Genomic DNA, 20230 nt, shown 5'->3' on the forward strand with positions numbered 1-20230 from the left:
TGCACCTGTTAGGACACGACAAATGACACCTTCATCATTCTTATTGGCAGAAAAGATTTGTGACCTAATAAATACCCAGCAAAGCTTCGGCCCACTTTCAACCTGAGCAGAGGTCTAATCATCCAGAATAACTGAAAAAAACAAACAAATGTGTTGGTGTTCAGAGGCTTTAAAGCCTGTTCTATGGTTCTGCGGAAGCTCCACGCAGAGCTTTCGCCGTAGCCTAGTGGCCTGATGTTTATACTTGTGTGCTGGTGTGTGGGTCGAGCCGGCGTTTGTGTGTGTGTGTGTGGGGAGTGGGTGATAGAGCGAGGGAGAAGTGAAAGAGTGACGGCGATTAGCTTCGGAGCGACTCTAGAGTGATAGTGAGAGAAACAAAGTGTCTCCCCTGTGATTTCTGACCACGGTGGGAAATCTGTAGCAGGAAAAGTTAACCCTCTAAAAACGCTACCAAGCCACGGCTGAGCCCATGAAAATACTCCCGTCATATCCCAATCACGGGACTGCCCTCCCAAAAAAACCCGGGAGTCCCGGGAAAATTGTCACTCTCTAGTCTGCGGGGGTACGCTGTCGATTCGACGCACAACCATAAAAAGGCCTTAAGAGCGGTAAGAGTGAACCAAAACAATAAAGTTGTGGGCCATAAAAACCAAAACAGTGAGCTAAAAGATGCAAAAACATTCTGCAGAGCAGAAAGGTGTTGCAGAGTCATGTGATAACTCTCACTATGAGCCATGCCTTTTACATTACACACACTCATTTGATCCGTTGTTAATACAAAAATATCAATTAGTGCAGCTTTAATTAAAAGGATCAGCCGCAGCCCTGAAGTATCAATCACAGCGCTGGATGGATATTCATCTTTAATTGGGTTGTGATGAGGTGCTCAGCGTGAATGATGTGGCCATCAGCACTGACACAGAGATACAGAAGGCTGATTTTAAGGTTTATCATTGGATTAAGCAGACTGATGGGTAATCATTTTGGTCGTTATTCTAACCGCCCACAAGGGGAATCGTCAGTCGTCTGTTCAGTTCGTGCGCAGCAGCATGCTGTTTGAAAACTTAATAAACACCAGTGACATCTCTTGATAGAAAACAAATGTCTCCAGTCGTGTTCACTGGGATATTAACTCATAGTGTTGACAGTCTTTTAAGTAAAAAAAAAAAGAATTACCCTGCTCACTGTCTGTCCTATTTGGCACCTCATCTAAGAAACTACTGATCCCACGACAGCCTCCCTAATTCTGATGTTGCGTAACACGAAAACGAAGCCTTCGATGTGAGAAACCGTGAGCTCCCCAGTGACAGGGACAATTATGGCAGAGGCCTGTGCGGTTGCCACTGGGCCCAATAACTCAATAAACAACTTATTATTCATTGTGTTATTCATTGCTCGAGTTCCATTTTAGGGACAAAAAAACAAAAAAACATCAACCATCTGCCAGAGAAGTAAGCCATTTTGTGTTTCTGCCACGAAAAAGCGCCACCTGAGAGATGCAGCGGCAAGAGTAAGTGGAAACACAATGACAGCTGTGAGTCAATATTATAAAAGTGCTCACAAAAACTACCTCTAAACACACACCCACACCCGCACACCATTATTTGAGATAGCAGCCTGAAAAATCAGATGTCGAGACGATGAAAGAATATCTAACAAGGCGAAAAAAATGGCCACATTCTTTGTCTGCGAGAGAAAATACTGCTAAGAAATTAGATTTTTGTTTGCTTTCTCCGAGTGAATCTAAACAACAAACAAGCCTCCCATAGGTCACGTACATTTATATGGAAATGAGGCTAGGTCTATGAATAAATAAGCACCATTTGTTTGGTCTGTTTGCTTTAGTTTAAAATGCTTCTCTACGCCAAGTTTATTTTTTTATTTATTTTTTGTCCTCCCAAATTATTAGCGTGTGTGCCCTGTGAGCTCATTTCTACGACTGAAGTCATTTTAGATTAGAGCCAGTAAAATAATAACAGGTAGAGAGGAATACCAATGAGTTTCAGCATGAAAGATTGTTATAAGTCCTGTAGGACGGTTTATCTTTACGAGTGCACATTAACAACAGTCTCTTCAGAGCCGAGAATGAAAGGAGATTTGTCCTGTCCACTAAGCTTTTGTCTTATAAATGAAAAAAGGAAATTACAGCAGTACTTAACATTATCACAAGCCTGGTTCTTTGGGTTTACAGGTAAATCTCCTGGATGACAACTAAAGGAAATAAAATGAAGCAGAATTGGATGATTCAAATATTTCCAGGGTCTACATCGAAGCAGCTTCAACAACAACTTGCGGGCAAATTATGTTTATACGTACAGACTTGTTCTAAGACATTGGACCACTGCAGCAAATTTGATTAAATTAGGAGATTCTACTCTCTTAAATTCCACATTAAGGCTGCCAGCAGTCACACGCTCTGTTTATACCGCATCAGAAAGGATCAGTCTGAAGAGCATTTTTAGTTTCTTTTAACTAAAAATAGAATGAACCAAGTCCCTATAGCCCTAACCATATCTTAAACAAAGTTCATCTACCATAACCACTTCTTTTATCCCCAGCTTTCCCTAACTGTAACTCTACTGTGGTTTCCATCCGAAGATACTGTTGAAATCAAGAATTTTAAAGAGCCACAGATCAAAGAAAAGAATGGTCAAAATTGATGCAGCCAGGGCCGAGATGGCGACAGGATGCCATTTATTGCGAATTAAAACACAAACAAAACAAGTCTACAGTCACGCTAACAGCTCTGTGAGGCTGTACTTTGCGGTGCTTTGATGCTAACGCTAGCAAGGCAACATACTCACAATGAAAACGCTAACATGCTGATATTTGGTAGGTAGCCTAATGTTTACCATGTTCACAAGCCTTTTCCATGTTCGTCTTTGTTTATCATGTTAGCATGCCAACATTTGCTAATATGCCCCAAAACAAAGTACAGCTAAGTCTGATGGGAAGAGCCACAAAGGATATTACACAACTGTTTTCACAAGCTGAGTAGTAATACTCGTGATGAGTGAACTGATCTTTGTATATTTAATCAGTCGAGTTCCCCCTTCAAAGGGGTTTTTGATTATCCAATATCAAAATTTTTCGTCCATTAATAAACCTCACATTGAAAAAGAATCCGTCAGGATACAACAAAGACCGAACCACAGCTGAGAACAAAGCAGGACAACCTCTTTTTGTTGTTGTAATTCTTCACATTCATAGATTTTCTTTCAACATCCCTGTCAGTTTGTATTGGAAACACACCCTTAAAATGAAGATTAACAGCCAAAAAGTATGATTTGAGCAGTAATTTGGAAAATTGACAGCCTGCAGTCTGAATGACAGTTAGAGGAGACAAGCTTGCTGCTGCAGGCTGTCAGAGTCAGTAACTAGAACTGTGAAAGTCTGATTGTAGAGAATGAACGAGTGATGCTTTAAATTCAACAACGTGCATCAAGGTGCCCTTCGGCAAGGCACTTAATTCCAATTTCCTTCAGTAGCAGCAGCAAAGTCTCCACCAGTAAAAGACTGGGGTGGTTGTACTGGGAGGCTCCCAAGTGTGTATCTGTATAAAATGCTGAAAATACTGAAATGCTTTCTCAGCAAAAACCTTCCCTGAATAAATTAAGAACTAAGAAAGATGGATGGGATACTTGTCGCGGCAGCGCCACGAGACTCCACAGTGATACATCTATATGACAGCTGGCACACATTATTGACTCAATGAACACACATGAACTTTAGGTTAAACATGTGGTGACTGTTGTACATGCTTCTTCTGCTGTGAGCTCAGTACAGAAATTTATCAGAAATAGTTTTTAGCCTTGTTTTTCATTCACACTCTTATTTTTTTTTAACCCTTTATTTTCATTTTCTTAAAGACAACAAACATGCACAATGACACCAAGAAAGTAACTGTACATGTAAGTGTCTAAATATATTTTCTAAGCAGTACCATAATACATGCTACATTAAGCTAAACACTTGAATTAGAACCCCCCCATATTTCAATATTATATGTTTCTCCAAAAGCTCTACAAACAAAAACATTTTGTACATGAGCAAAGAGTGAACATACGCAATCTTTTATCTTAGTGAACAATAACAGAAATTAAAATAGTTGTAAAACAACAATAATAAATAATAATAATAATAATAATAATAATAATAATACACATAAAGCTTGCTCAGTTCACCTTTAAGAATTGTCTTATTGGTTTTCATTCACACTCTTAAAGCAAAAGGCACTGGTGGGCATCATGGCATCCGGCAGAGTGGGGTTGGGCTACTTCCCAAAGACCCAGGTGGGCAAAGCCCAGGGCAAGGAGAGACACCGTCTACTCCAGGAGGAGATCCGAGCAGGTGTGGAGGAAGAGCGAGTGAGTGGGGCAGTGGGTCTCTGGCAGCAGGGAGCTTGGACAAGGTGGGAGCGTACACTGCAGCGCAGGATCACCTGCGTCCGGTTCCTTGTGCAAGCAGTCTACAATGCCCTACCAAGCCCAGCTAACCTCCACACCTGGGGGAAAAGTGAAACCCCTTCCTGCCTACTTTGCTCTGGAAGAGGCTCTCTAGAACATCTCCTCCGTAGCTGCCCAAAGGCCCTTGCAGATGGTCGTTGTCGTTGGCTCCACGACCAGGTGCTAAAAGTAGTTACTGAGAGTATAGCCGCAGCCATCAGCACCAGCAAACACCACCACGCTCCAAACAAGGTAATCTCCTTTGTCAAAGCCGGAGAGAAAACCCGGCCAAAGACTAAGCACTCCATCAGCAGGTCTCCTCTACACAGCCTCTGACTGGCAGCTGCAGGCTGACCTGGGAAAGCAGCTGAAGTTTCCACAACACATCACAACAACATCACTCCGTCCAGATATGATCATCACCTCAGAGGCTTCAAAACAACTGATGATACTGGAACTCACAGCGCCCTGGGAAGAGCGTATAGACGAAGTCAACGAAAAACGAAACGTGCAAGTACCAAGAGCTGGTGGAGAAGTGTAAAGAGAGCGGCTGGAAGACTTTTTTATGAGCCATGGAGGCTTTGCTTGCTCGCTCACGGTGCAAAGTCCTCAACAGGTTGGGCTTGACAGGAGCGGCCAAGTGATGCCGCAGAGAAAGCCACAAGGTGGCTTCGGTTGAAAAGGGCTGATCTAGGGCTGGGCGATAAAACGATCTTGATATGGGATCGCGATAAAATTCGGGTCGATAACGATGATTAACGTGGACATATTTTACTCGATATAGATAGAGCTAACAGCCTAACACACAGCAGAAATAAACGCCATTCCATTCCAGTAGGTGGCGGTAATGCACACCAAAAGTTGTTTGCCAACTGCTAAAAAAACGTCAATAGAAGAAGTAGTTTTTGCAAAGTACACACCCATTACCTACACAGAGCATTGTATGAGTTACCGGTGGTGAAAAAAATGAAGAAATGAGTGGAAGTGGAACCAAGGGGCATGGGCAAGAAAGCGATGTCGAAAGTGAACTTGCGTTATCCTCCAAAGCCGAGGAAATTGTTGACAAAAAAGGTAACAAAACGTCAATTATATGGAAGTGGTTTGGATATCTCAAAAGTGACGAAAATATGCCGTCGGTCTGTGTCGACTAAGACGGGAAACACAACAAATCTTTTCCATCACTTAAAAAGGTACCATCCCAGCAACCACACCAAGAGTTTGAAAATGCTCCTAGTGGTTCTCATGCTGTTAGCAGTGCTAGCGGGGCTGAAAAACAACAATCAATCGTGTCGTTTTTTGTGACCATTGTCCCATATGAAAAGAGATCAAAAGATATTTTTTTCTTGAGATGTTTGCTGCCCTGCCAAAAGTAATGTGATAGTAGTCACAGCTTTTTATTTTATTTACATTTGCATTTACATTACTAACTTGTACTGTTTTGTTACGGCAGATAAAGCATGTTTGCACAGTTAACTGTTAAATTATGTTCTACTTTTTATGTTAATAAACTATATTCTAAAGTTTAACTAATGAACTCTCTGGTTTCTTCAGGCTTCAGTCATTATCAGGATACTCTTCAAACTGGCTGCATTATCAAATTATATATCGTGATAAATATCGGTATCGATCAATACCCGAAACACCTGATGACCCCATGTCACATCACTGTGACAGGATTTATAAAAATGAGAACAATGGTGACAAAGGTATATTTGAATTGCTACATTTCCTCAAATTCTCCAATTTGTTTGAAAAAAAAACACAAGATAAGAATTTATAATCCAACGTTTGCATTTTTGTAAGCATTTATCACTTAAAAGGAAAAGCCTGATGTTCTATATTTTCTTATTGTCAACAAATCCCATAAAAAGACCAAAACTGACAATGTGTTAGTTCGTCCTTTAATACTTTCAGACATCTTAACCCTGTCTGTGGCTCTCAGCCTCAGGTCCATGTGTTTCTATTGAAGACACACATTTAACAGCTCATATATATATATATATATATATATATATATATATATATATATATATATATATATATATATATATATATATATATATATATATTTTTTTTTTTTTTAAAAGGCTCAGTAATTTCCTAAAACAGATTGACACTGTAGTCTTCAGTGTACTGTTTCTTAAACAGGAGTAAATAGTACATTTGTTGGGGACTATTTTCAGCTGCAGATTAATACACATTTGGTGCTCAACTGAATATTTCCAGCAGCAGGAGAGTGTATGTGGGAGCATCTTTTGACATTTCAAAGCAAATATATCACTTTATTTGTGCTTTCATCGACTTCTTTTTACAATTGTGACTTTCATTCCTCATGATTCTGATCACTTCATTCATGGCTTTTTTTTTGCTGCCATTTTATCTTGTTGTGCTTTGTAATCAAAATGAAGGTTTTCTCTACCTTGTATAAATAAAAGCAGACTGAATGAGTGTTTTTCCTTCACAGTTCTTGAAAGTTCAGCGCCCACTACATCCTGAACAGTAATAATGATTATGCCTCTGCAGTAAGATGTTTTGGAGCAGATCGTATAAGGATCGCGGCGTTATGATGTGATGTGCTCGGGAATCTGTGCCAAGGGCTGTTAATGGCTTCTTCTTTTTTTAAATCCCCTCAAGTTTATGAACTTCACACAGCCTTGTGGAACTCTGTGAATATAATTTTACACATATAATGCACGTCTTGGACACTATATCCAGCTATTATTCTCCATCCTGCCTCAGAGGGCCTCAGGCAGAGAGCTAATGTGGGTCAAAGCACTGACTGCTGAGGAGAACCCATCCTCATTACAGTCCCCACCACTGGGGCTGAAAAAGCCTTTCATGTTCCTCTTTAACCTGAAAGGTAAATACACTCCAGATGCAATTTACATGTACTGCAGGCCTCCTGCACACAAGTGCCATGCTTCAGAAGCAGAGAGCTGAGGCTGCTTAGAGCTGAAGACTCCTTTAATCATGAGTAGGCTACTGTGCAGCTACAACCGTGATCATTGATGACCGAGATCTGAATATAAAAAAAAAAATAAAAAATGGTGATGATAATGTGAACAGGTTTAATGCAGCAGTAGTTTAAGGAGTGAAGGTAAAAATTCAATACAGCATAGTATTGCAATATTTTCCGTGGCAATACTGTATTGAAAAATAGACGGCAAGTATCAATCTTTTATTATATAATAAAGTGCACATGAGAATTTAACTTTTTGGTACAAGAATAATAAAATCAATTGCCTTTTCAGTCCACTAGATGGGATAGTTGAGTTTTTTTTCAGGTGTTGCGCTAATCACTCCGCCCAAGTAGCAGTGCTTCGCCTTTCTGAGAATATAGTTCCCAGTATGTATACTGTTAGAACATGGCTGTGTCTCATATGACCTTGTTATTTGTACACGCTGTGACTATACAAATCACAACATGTAAATAGGAAAATGTTGGCGTTATTTTGTCACTTATTGGGAGCAGTAGGCACGATCTGTGCTGAGCTAGGCTAGCGGTGGAACCGTCAGACAGAGTTACGACACGCATGGAGATGAGAAAGGTATGTATGGACTTATCTAACTCTGGGGGATAAGGTGAATAAGACGAAGTCCCAATAAGTCGGCGTGTTCCTTTAAAGCTGACCCCTTCTGTTTGGGTTCACTTCTGCTCAAAATAACCACAGCTTACCAGTTTGACGAAGCTTGGTCTCCAATCCTGCTATTGCCCTGCATGTTTCAGGTCTCTCCCTACTCTAACACACCTGATTCTAAATGATCTGTTCATTATCAAGCCCTTGACAAGCTGCTTGAAAATGAGCAGATCAGTCAAATCAGAGGCCTGTACTACGAAGCAGGATTGCCGTTAACGAGCTAACTTAAGGCTCAACCCAGGGTTTTCTGTATCACGATGGTGGATTAGTTGTTATCGGGTTCAATCGCCGTGGTAACTCATGGTGAACACCTAACCTGGTCGGGAGCAGGATAAGTTGGAGATCAGAGATCAACCGGTGTAAAAGCACTGCCTACTGACCAATCAATAGGTCGATTGATAACGGCGTCACCGTTCTTAAAGAAGATCAGGCAGAGCTCGGTGCAGAGAGAGAGAGAGAGGGGGAGAGAGGGGTGCACTCATAAAAGTTAAAACATTTAGAGACCAACAACCCCATTAACATGGGTATTTTTATGAAATATAGCCTATATATTTTAATGGGAGGGAATTACATATCGGCTTCTTGAGCCGTGTGTTTATAATCGCTGGCGGTTTGAATTATGTTTTTATATTTTTTATTTGCTCTCACGATCGCTTCCCACTGCCAGGGTTGCAACTGAAATAATAGACTAAAGCAACAACAGTTTATGGAAAGCCCAAGTGTAATTATGGCCAGATCTTGGTCCTGACTGATGGGGAAGTGATATTGGAGTTGTGATTTAAACATCTACTGCGTCGGCTATTTTTTTTTTTTTGCCAGCTTTACTTCCTGTTTTAGGAAGCAGTGACTGTATTGCGTTTTCCCTGGAAAACCGAGTCTGTGTCCTTCATATTTATGTAGAATTATAATTTGCTCTTCTTATATAAAACATGCGGCCCTGGTAGATGTTTGCGATTGGTCGTGGTGCGCAAACACCGCCTCTTTTATGTGAACACGTGCGTCTCTAGATTGGACAAACCTGGGTTGATTGAACTAGTTGATAACCACCTTCGTGACACCGGTTATCCGGGACCGCAGTTGTTAGGGTTAGTGAAGCCGGATTACTGAAAGAAATCTAGGCCATGTTGATCTTGCTTCGTAGTACAGGCCTCAGGTGTGTGAGATATACCTAAAACATGCAGGGCAGTAGCTCTCCAGTCACCTCTTTATTCAGACACACATCCCATCGTCTATGTTTTCCTTTTTTTCTTCCTTCTGTGCAGAAATCAGATACACATTCCTCCACAGACGCTACGTATGTTTGTTTACTACTGTGGTCATGAAAACGCTCTGATTAGCTCTATATCCCTTGAGGAGCGGCGATGGTTACCATTTGTGCCAGCTGGGCCAGACGTTGTCATCTGTGTTTGTGTACTTGCAGCAACCATGTTTCTGCCCGTAGTGTTGTTCCTGACCAACTACAGAGTGGTTGTATTTTATAAGCAGTATTGGATTTATTCTTATTTGAACATGATGCTAAACTTCAGCATTTTATTTGAAGAACAAACTGGTTTTATTGCAACATTGAATGAAGATGTTTCTCATTACATGAAGCCCGTGTGATATAATCAGGAGCCCCAGAACAGCCACTAAATGGACTTTGTGGTCCGACTGTTTTCTGAACTGCTGTTTCCAGGATCAAGAATGAACTTCCGACATTGCCTTAATTTAGCAGGAAACACTGAGCCTGTTTTTACATCACAGAGCAGAAAAGCTTGTGTTTAAAATTCAGCGTTAATCTGCACACTAACACAGCTCTGCCTTTGGCTCATTTCCCGACCGTTTCTAAGCTTCCTGTAACAAGTAACATGAATATGTAAGGCTGTTATGGTCACAGCGAATCCATATGCATCTCAGAATAATAATGAAGAAGAAATGCTTTCAAAAAATGCAATTAATCTCTTATAAAATGGCTACTCTGTGCCTCTAATGAGATGCCATTTGAAAAAGCCTGTGTGTCAAACAACAGAGCCATTTGGTAAACACTATTGTTTATTTGCCTGCTGACATCCAGGCAGTATGAAGCGACACGGACCCTGCTGAGTGTTTGTTTGCATGTGTGGCAGAGTTTGTGGGTGTGGCAGGAAACCTACTGATGAAGTTTCACTAATGAGAACGTGTTGGCACTGTTTGTTCAAATGTTTTTCACTGATTTTAATTGAATGAACTTTTAACACATAATTTTGCTGAACTGAACTTAACAAATATTCACATCAACTAATGTGGCACATCTTACCCACACATCTTAACCTTGAGTCTTTATTTTCAGTGGAGAATGTTTACAATGTTTGATTATATTTGTCAACAAATGAGAAGACAATTAGACTGAACAAACGATTTATGGAACACTGAATAATGTGAGTTAGCAAAATGAAACAACATCATAGTTAAATGGCTTTAACTATGATTTGATTTGACTGGAACACTTATTTTAAATATATTATTAAATTGAGACTGAATAATGAAGTAAAACAAAATGGCAACTCTGGCAAGTCTGAATACCCAAATTGAGCCCGTCGGGCTCAGATATTTATAAATGATGTGCGGGTTTGGGTCGGGCTCGGTCACATCAGCGCGATAAGGCATTGAACATTTTAAATTTAAAAAAGCTTATTGTGTAGGTGCGCGCCTGTGTTAACGTGCGCTTGTTGCCCCGGGTGCGCTGATGTGCTCATCTGTTGACATTTCTGAATGTCTTCCTACAGTTGCTTAAAGGTCCCATGGCATGAAAATTTCCCTTTATGAGGTTTTTTAACATTAATATGAGTTCCCCCAGCCTGCCTATGGTCCCCCAGTGGCTAGAAATGGTGATAGGTGTAAACCGAGCCCTGGGTATCCTGCTCTGCCTTTGAGAAAATGAAAGCTCAGATGGGCCGATCTGGAAGGTTACCTCCCCTTTCTCTGCTTTGCCCGCCCAGAGAATTTGGCCCACCCATGAGAGAGAGACATCATGGCTTTCAAACGACCAAAGTAGCAGTTGGTCAAGACCACACCCCCACCCTCCACCTTGCCCCCCTCTCTCCTCCTCAATAGCTTCAGACACAGAAATGGCACATTCCAAGGAAAGCTCATTGTGGGACTGGCTCTAGTGGCTGTAATTCTGCACCAAGGCTGAATTTCTGGAAAGAGTCTTCAGATACAGTATTAGGGGACCACTAAGGTCTATATAAAAGCATCCAAAGAGCAGCATGTCATGGGACCTTTAATAAAAGTGGTCTTTCCACACAAACAAATGTATGCGTTATTAGTATGTGAAAAAAATTTGATTTTAACTGTGTCGAGCTCGGGTCGGGCTCGGACATAAATATCTTAATGCCTGTCGGGCTCGGGTCCGGTTCGGTTACTGCTCTGTCGGACGCGGGCCGGGCTCGGACAGAAAAATGCGGCACGATCCGCACTCTAGTCTGAATGTCTGGCATGTTTTCATTAAAGCACCTGAATACACGTTTTTTCGCCACAATTTTGACTAGCTAACCACTAACTTCGTCTGTCGGCTGTTCGCTTCTGGTCAGGTTGCTTTTATCAGACTTTCCTGGTGTAGCTGGAAATGGCATTGCGCTGTGAAACCAAAACAATGAGATGAAAGATGCTATAAAGCTCTGTAGAGTTGAGGGAACTACGGAATCAGGGTAAGCACAAATACAGAAATCTCTCAAGCGAAATAGCCATTGTATTGATTTAACTTGGCATATAATACTTTGTTCCTCTGTTACTGAATAAGACAGCAGGTTTTCAGGGTTTTTAAACAAAAATGATTTAATGTAAAAAAAATCACTCTAAATAAAATCATAAAACCACAATTTTCACAGCCATATATCAAGGCTGAGGCAAGATTCTATGTACCTTAATAACGGCTGTTGTGAGTTTGATTGAGGCACCAAAATGCAATCTCCCTGCAAGAATTAAAGTGGATGCACAGATCCAGACTCAGAGGAAAATGTTAATAGAGTTCATAGGGAGCGGGCGGCAGAATCTTTAGCGAGTAAACAGCATTCCTTCCAGAAGAAAGCATATCTGTTTGCTTCAAGCTCAGAGTTTTACCGACTGCATCTCTGCCTGGTTCAATGTGTTTACTTATTCATCAAGGTGGAGGGGGCCGGCTAGTTTCTCAGACTCCAGCAGTTACCCTGTTCCTGCTGTTGGACAAGAGGGGCAGACCCCATTAAAAATGCATGGGAACAGGCACGGCCGCAAGAGCTCTGTCAAATATTCATGCACCCACGCTGCATGTTTGGTGGTGGGCATGCAGAGCTGATGCTACGCTCTCAGCAAAGACGGGATTGAAGTTGATGCAGCATTTTGGATTTGTTGCGAAAAGTTCTTCAAAAAGAAGTGGTTTTGCAAGTTTTAGCCAATTCACTACAAATCATTTACACTTTTGTATTGAGCATGAGCAGGTAAGTTTAAAGTGATGACGAGCAAAGGAGATCTTTCAGCAAAATGGAAGTACAAAGTACAAAAATAAACTTAGCAAAGTTTCACAAAAGAACCAATTCTCCCTAAACATCCCACAGGTTAGGTTGGAAAGAAACCAGATTGAGGTGGTTTAAAAAATGGCAAACAGGTCTCATTTGAAGAAGTATGCAAGTCTCTAGGGGAATCTGATCTTTTCCAATGTAAAATGTTAAAGAATGTCTTTAAGCCAGTTATCATTAAAAGGGAGGAGTACTTTAAGTTTTCTGAAACTGCAAAAATTTGAGCATGTTTTCTTTCAGTGAAAACCTGTTAGCAGATTCTTGAAACTTGCTTGAAGGAAGTTAGCATTATATAAGTTACAGTCTTCTTATAAGGTAATACAGTGCAGACCTTTCTGCAAATCAATTGTCACCTAATCACACAGTAATAATATAACACCTACAAAAATCAATGTAGATTGACGTTAGTTGTGACTACACAACTCTCGTTTTTTTCTGCCATGGAAATGAATTGAAATCAGTGAATAGAAACCAGTGGTGGTCAGAAAAATACAACACAAATCAAAACCTGTTTGTGTAGAATCGAAAATGGTAATCAAAAAGACTACATGATTTATAGTTAAGGATCTTAAAGTTGCAAACACATTAGTATGGTCCTTTAAGCAATCTGTGGTGTCTGAGTGTTACACTGGGTGGCCAGTTGTCCTTCCCTGTCAACATTGCTGCAACAACCCAAGCCTGCAGATTCATGCTCCACATCAGGAGAATACATCCATTTCTCAACCAGAAGGCAACACACTACAGGTTTTGGTCCAATCTCTTGTCATCTCACATCTACACTACTGCAACTGCCTCCTGGTTGGTCTGCCTGCATGTGTAGAATGCAGCAGCCAGGCTACCCAAGTTCTCCCACCCTACACCGCTCCTCTGCACCCTGCAGGCTACAGGTGGCGGCTCGAAATCGACTCAAGTCACTGTGTTTAATTTGAAATTAAATTGTCATTAAATATTTAAACAGTCCCTCCAGGATTTCGCAGCTTTTTTTGAGATTGTTGCGGCCCAAAATGCCTGATTTGTTTTTTTGATTTAAGACAAAAAAATAATAATTTATTGAATGAATCAAATTTGAACATATGTGTCAGTGGCTTGTTGATCTTTACATTGTTAGTTAATTTCCGGGCCAGACACACACATTCATACGGTTTGATAAAGTACTTATTGGACTTTAACTTATCATTGCACTTAAAATAATGAGTGTAGCTGTCTCAATTTAGATCATCCTGTACGTCTCATCTCCGGTTTTTCCTGCATCCACCGTGTGTGTTAGTGTGTGTGCGTGCGCGTCAGTCGCAGGGGGGAACTGTGCTGCAGCGGCCCCGCCCGCTGCAGAGAGCCAACAGGATAGAAACGGCAGCAGCTATCAGCGACTTTAGAAAGTCTTTTGCTGTACGTTTTGTTGGTAAATGTGAGATGTTCGAGTCACACACGTCTCGTCTTCATATTATAAACAAGGAAATGAATTTGGCGATGTACGTGTGTTACGTCAACCCGTTCTCACTCCCACTTGGTCAGTGGCTCTCAGAGTCACATACTGACGCAAAGTCTGGCACGTGGGACTGCTGGGATTGGTTGAAGTTGCAGGAAACTCCGGTTATTGGTCAAATTTGCGGAAAGGTTGCATGATTGGTCAAAATTGCGAGTCGCACCGAATTCACAGTGATTGGTTGAATTTGCGTGAATTGTTGCGATCGCGACATCGCAAAATCATGGAGGGACTGTTTAAATACAGCTTGATTAGTATCATCATTTTAGTATTTTTAGATTTAAATTTCAAATTCAATTTGAATTCAAGTTTATTTATATTGTCAAATTCTAACAGAATACTTTACAGATAGAGTAGGTCTAGACCACACTCTTTAATTTACAGAGACCCAACAATTTCCACAAGAGCAGGCATTTGGTGCGACAGCGGCGAGGAAAAACTTCCTTTTAACAGGCAGAAACCTCGAACAGACCCTGGCTCTTGGTGGGCGGCCATCGGTTTTATGTTCAAGAGTTTGTTCTTTTATTGACATTCTATCTTGCACTTTCACTGTTTTATGTATGGGCTCAGTGCTACTTGAAATATGTGCTCACATGTTTCTAATTTTTGTATTTTAACTCAGGCTAACCTACTTTACATCCAGGACATGTTCAAACCATACACCCCCGTCCACCACGCTCTGCTACTCCCCACTGACATCAGGACACCAGAAACCCTACACATCTCCCATCGCAGATAGGAAACTAAGCCTGTTCAGACTGCATCTTGGCCCCATGACCCATGAAAAGATAAAAAAGCCTTTCTGTATCTCTTGTTTCTAAAATGTAGCACTTAAAGCTGTTTTGCTTATTTGATGATTTTACTCGCATGATTCTTCTTGTAATTTTTGGGTGGTATCTTCATGGTTTTATACACTTATATAGTAAGTCGTTTTGGATAAAAGCGTCAGCTAAATTAATGTAATGCCATGTAATGAATGATGAAAGGAGTATTTCCTTTCTCATTAACACTGTTAATGTAGAGCGATACAGAGTGAGAGATACAAAGAGACAGAAGCTATAACTAATTAATTAAAGTTTTTTTCTTTGGCAGCAATGATTTCTTTTGTAGTCGAGGGAAGACAATAAAATCACAGCGGGTAGGCAGTGATGCAAGTTTGAGATCTAACAATTTGATAGCAGTGAAAAACAGCGATCAAACAACTGACATGAAACAAACGATCAGCTGTAGAGACCTGATTTGTATAAGTGGGAAATTACATAATATTGGTGGCAAACTGCAGCAAATTCTTAACATGTTCTTTTCAGCACTATTTACAGCATAACTATTGCCAAAAGTGATGACCATGTTCCTCTGTTGGCAACTGAGCTTCTCCACCAAAACTGTGTTAAAGAGCCTTCAAAGCTATAATGCTTAGTTTGAGAATTTCTAAGTTATGACAACACTGTTGGCGCATCCACATGACACAAGCACTCGGTGATCATGCACCACCCCCACCCCTCGCAGTTAGTAGCGTTTATCCCGTCAAATCAAGGAGGACACGGAGGATTAAAGAAGGTAAGGTAATTATCCTGTAATTTTTGTCCTCTTTGTCTCTAAAGCTAAATGCTGCTTTTGTCCTTTCTCAGCGGTGACGTAAAAACCAAGGCTGTAATCAAGTCCACCTTTGTTGAGTCCAAGACAAGTCCAAGACCAGGACTAGTCTAGACCGAGTCAAGAACAACTCCAAAAAGGTTCAAGTCCAAGTCAAGACCGAGTCCAAAAAAGTTTTTTGGGGCATTTCAGCCTTTAATGGAAAGAACAGCTAGATGTGAAAGGGGAGAGAGAGGGGGAAGACATGCAGGAAATCGTCACAGGTCGGACTCAAACCCAGGACCTTCCGCGTTGAGGTATACACCTCCATATCTGTGCATCTGCTCTACCGACTGAGCTAACCCAGTCAAAAGTCCAAAAAAAGTTTGAGTCCAAGTCAAGACCGAGTCCACATGAGAGACAATACCGACACAGAAATAAAAGAATCCTCTTTAAGACCACTTACTTACCGGTTTATAATGTATGTGATGAGAGAGACAGTATATCTTCTACTTTAAGATGATAATTTTGCTTTAATATTTGTAATAATCAAAAAGACACACTATAAGATCAAATTAGGCTATATTATTAACTTAAAATATAAAATGGAAATGTTCCCATTCTTTAATTTACTACTTGTCCTGAAGAATTAATTGTACGAAGTGTTCGCTGACATTATGTCTGTGGCCAAAATGAAAATGACTGATACCTGATGATTGAGGTATGTGATGCAGCCAGGCGTACACCAGGCGACCAATCTGGATGCCTGTTCTAGATGGATTCTGAATTAAACTAATACCTGTTTTCTGAACGAGCATGTTTCATCACTGGTTTTGTTCTGAAGGAGGAAGTTACTTTAGAACAAAAGCATATAGTGCTGGACTAGTATATTTGGCAAGTCCGAGCCAAGTCCAAATACCGAGAGTCCAAGGCGAGTCCGAGACAACAGAAAAGTGTCTTAAGTCCGGAATCAAGTACTACAGACCTGGTTCAAGGTTGATCCAATGGAATGGAGCTGAACAGAATGTACTTACAGCTTGTTTATTTTCCTTCCAGGTTTATGATCGCTTACAATAATCATCTGCAATATTTTCCTGCTTATTTTGGAGCTCCCATCAGTGAATTATACTGTATAACTCAGCATTGATTAAGTTATTCCATGTGATATTCTAAACACCAACATGTGTCTGCAATATCCTTTCTGGGAAAATGCCTTGCAGGTAATGATTTGGTGCAAACAGAAGAAGTGGGTAGCTTATTTATTTGTTATTGGAGGATTTATTCACTACAGGAGCATTTTCTTCAAATGTGACTTAACTAATGGCTAAAACCGCCGATCAAAGATCTCACCATGTTTCTCTCATTGATTTTCTTCTTTCATCTGTAACCACCCAAAATCATAGTGTAAAAGTTGCCTTGAGAAGTGAAGCATGCGGTCTGTGAAGTGGTTGGGTTGATGAAGCCATTCAGCCTCTTGTCAGTAACTCTGATAGATGCTTAACACTATTGATCAAATCATCCTAGAAATTAAATATTCATCATTCGTCTGGAAAGTGTTTACACCAGTGATTTGAAGTTACTGTAAACGGAGGTTGTTAAGCTAAAAGAATTATTTTTACGTAATTATATAATATTTCAAAGATACAATTTGCAGCAACTTTGACTTCACGTTTTATTAAGTGCTAACGAACTGCAACAACATTAAAACATCCGCTTCTAAACTTGAAGCAAAACACGCATAGTGTTTAGACAGGAAGAGAAGTGTTTCAAGATAAATCATTTAATCTCCTGAAAAACATAACACTGATTGCAACGTTGTTTTTATGCTTCAAAAACACTCTTTGCTTTGATCATTTATCAGTCAGCACAACACAGCTGACAATATATTAAACGCAAGTGATGCAGAGAGGGTCCAGGCTTCAACAATAGAGCAGAAATATGTTTTTTTTAACAGTGGTGAAATTTTTTCAGATCCTTATTCAGATCCTTTGTAAAGTACTACACTGTGAAAATACTCCAATACTAACTAAAAGTCCTGTATTCAAAACCTTACTGAAGTAAAAGTATGTAAGTGTTATCAGCTAAATGTACTTGTTAAAACTCATATGCTAAGAATATGTTTTTGATTAATGTTACTGCTGCATTAATGTGTATGTTGCATTTTCCAGCTGACCCAAGAGGCTTTTTAAAGACTTTATTTAGCTTAAAAAGTAGGAGAATTTTCTCAACACATAAAGGAACACTTTATCCTTCAGTTTATCACAAACATTAACACATGTGGAGATACATGGAAGGGAAGGGGATGGAAATTGTCATCTGAAACGCAACTAAAGCTGTCAGACAAATGTAGTGGAGTAAAAAGTACAATATTTCCCTCTGAGATGTAGTGGAGTACAAGTAGAAAGTAGCATGACTTCATGTGCCACTTCATGTGTCACTGTCTATTTGAGGCAGCCTGTCTGATCCATGATGACTAACTCACTTGGCTTTTTTTTTTCCAGGTTTGTGTGACGTCAAAGCCCAACTGAATGGTGGAGAAATCACAGATTTGGGTGAGAAGCAGTTGAAAGGACGTGGGTGGTGTGGTGTTTGATGAAGGGGGTCATTTTGAGAAAACATGGTCACCTTGGAAACGTTAATAGCCTTTGATAACATTTGCTTCTTGGGTTGATTTATTGCAGGGAAACATACTCTGCGAGGTGCCCTAAACGACCAGCAACTAGAGGCAGGTGCTTTGCTCAAAGGCATGTGAGAACATTTCAAAGCTGACAAAGAGAAAGAGATATTAAAAGAGTTGTTTCTGTGTTCCAATTCTCTTTGCTGTTTCACACACAGGTTTCAGATCCATTAAGTTTTACTGATGCTGGCTTCACTTGGCGTGCTCTGACAGACAGTAAAAGGTAGTTTATATGTTGGAGACACACTGCATGTGAGTGTTAGTCAGAGCCCAGCAGTGGAAGAATTACTCAAATCCTTTACTTAAAAGACAGAAGTCCTGTATCTGTATTCCAAGTCAAAAATAAAAGTACTGATAGTGAAGTACCCTGTCACCATGTTAGATTAATGCCACATTAATAAAGTGTAAAGAAATACTGAAAATACCTAAAACTGTGAAAATAAAATCTCTGATATTGGATAGGCATGAGAGTGAAGAATGTTGTTTGTACAGCTCAGATTTTTATTTAAAAAGAAAAGAAAAGATGAGAAGAAAATAAATAAGGAAAAACCATGGGCAGAGGGAAGAAAAGACAAAAACAACGAGGCAGGACATGAAAAGATAAAGGATGATAGAAGAGAAGGAAGAACATAAGGAAATCCAATTAAAAGAAAAATGTTTAGGGATTTTTTCACTTATAAAAATGACATTTATGCAAAAAAATCTGTCTGTCAGATAAGCAAACATGTATTTGCACTTGGTGTATGTTGTGGCCTGTTAGTAGCTGGTACAACCGTATGGCTAGGCAGTTATTAAATCTCCTAATCACAATCATTTTACTAGTACTACTTGTGCAGTGACAAAATGTATTTTCCCAGTTGGGCTGGATATTTAAATCAGCAACCTTCTACTTTCAGCTCTAATTCAGGGAACAGAACTTCCTGCATTTCCCTTTGCGTTTCCAAAGGATTGACATGGTGCTGATCTACCTGGGTGGAAATGTGTGTGTGAAGCACTCTGACTCATTAATCATTCATCGGGCAGAGGAGCATCTGCTGAGAGCTGATTCTTGGCATTTAAACGGGAGGGAGACTACAGTAAACACATTTTCTGAGTGCTGCTCTGTGGTCCACATATAATCAATTCTCCTGTTATTGCGTTTCACTTGCTGTGGGGCAATAGGGTGAAGGGATATGATATCATCCACTGACTTGCCAATAATAAAATTCTATCAGCGAGAAAGCAACAGGGGGGGAGTGGGGGGGTACCGGGAAGTGTCAACCTAGTCTGAACCACATTTGCAATAACAAACAGCCCTCCTGTGAGAAGTCAACAATGCCCCAAGGTGAGACACTTGCTATTTGTCACTCTGGACGCATGACAATGTGTGTTGGATAAATGCAAAATATGTGCTATCCACCCGCATGTTGAACTGAGATTTCACATCTGAAATGAAACCGCCTGAGAGGGAAATACAGAAGTCATTACATATTCTCAAAGCACATCACTTTCTCTCAGCTCTGCAGGAACAGGGGAAATCCATGTCGAAGGAGACAGCAGTAAAAAGGAGTCTCTTTGCCACTAGTTTGGGAGGTGCGTGTGTGGTAAACAAAGAGATTTACTGTAGAGATGCAATGGAATATGGGGGAGAGGATGTTGGTCTCCATGGCGACAAGTGTGCAATGGAAACATCAGTGGCATTGAGACGCCCAAAATCTTTGTGACTCTGAAACGATCCCGCTCGCTGTAAAATCATCCCACAGCTCAGCTCTGCAAGGAGAGCTGAGAGGAGGAAGGAGAGGTGTCACAAAGCTCTGACGCCAAAATTCTCCCTTTTTTTTTTTCTTCCAAGAGACGATGGTCCAGATATATGATAATTAAGGACCGCAGAGCACAATTCACACTACAGCTGGACGTGACCC

The 20230-nt window shown here is 40.4% G+C and overlaps 1 protein-coding gene across 1 annotated transcript in view; it reads right to left on the reverse strand.

Annotated features, from left to right (window-relative positions):
- The window catches only part of LOC114560033 (alpha-1,3-mannosyl-glycoprotein 4-beta-N-acetylglucosaminyltransferase C), a 45959-nt gene that overhangs the window by 2271 nt on the left and 23458 nt on the right, over nt 1–20230 (reverse strand). The window lies entirely within an intron of this gene.

Source organism: Perca flavescens, chromosome 8 (assembly GCF_004354835.1).
Source record: "Perca flavescens isolate YP-PL-M2 chromosome 8, PFLA_1.0, whole genome shotgun sequence".
Classification (NCBI taxonomy): domain Eukaryota; kingdom Metazoa; phylum Chordata; class Actinopteri; order Perciformes; family Percidae; genus Perca; species Perca flavescens.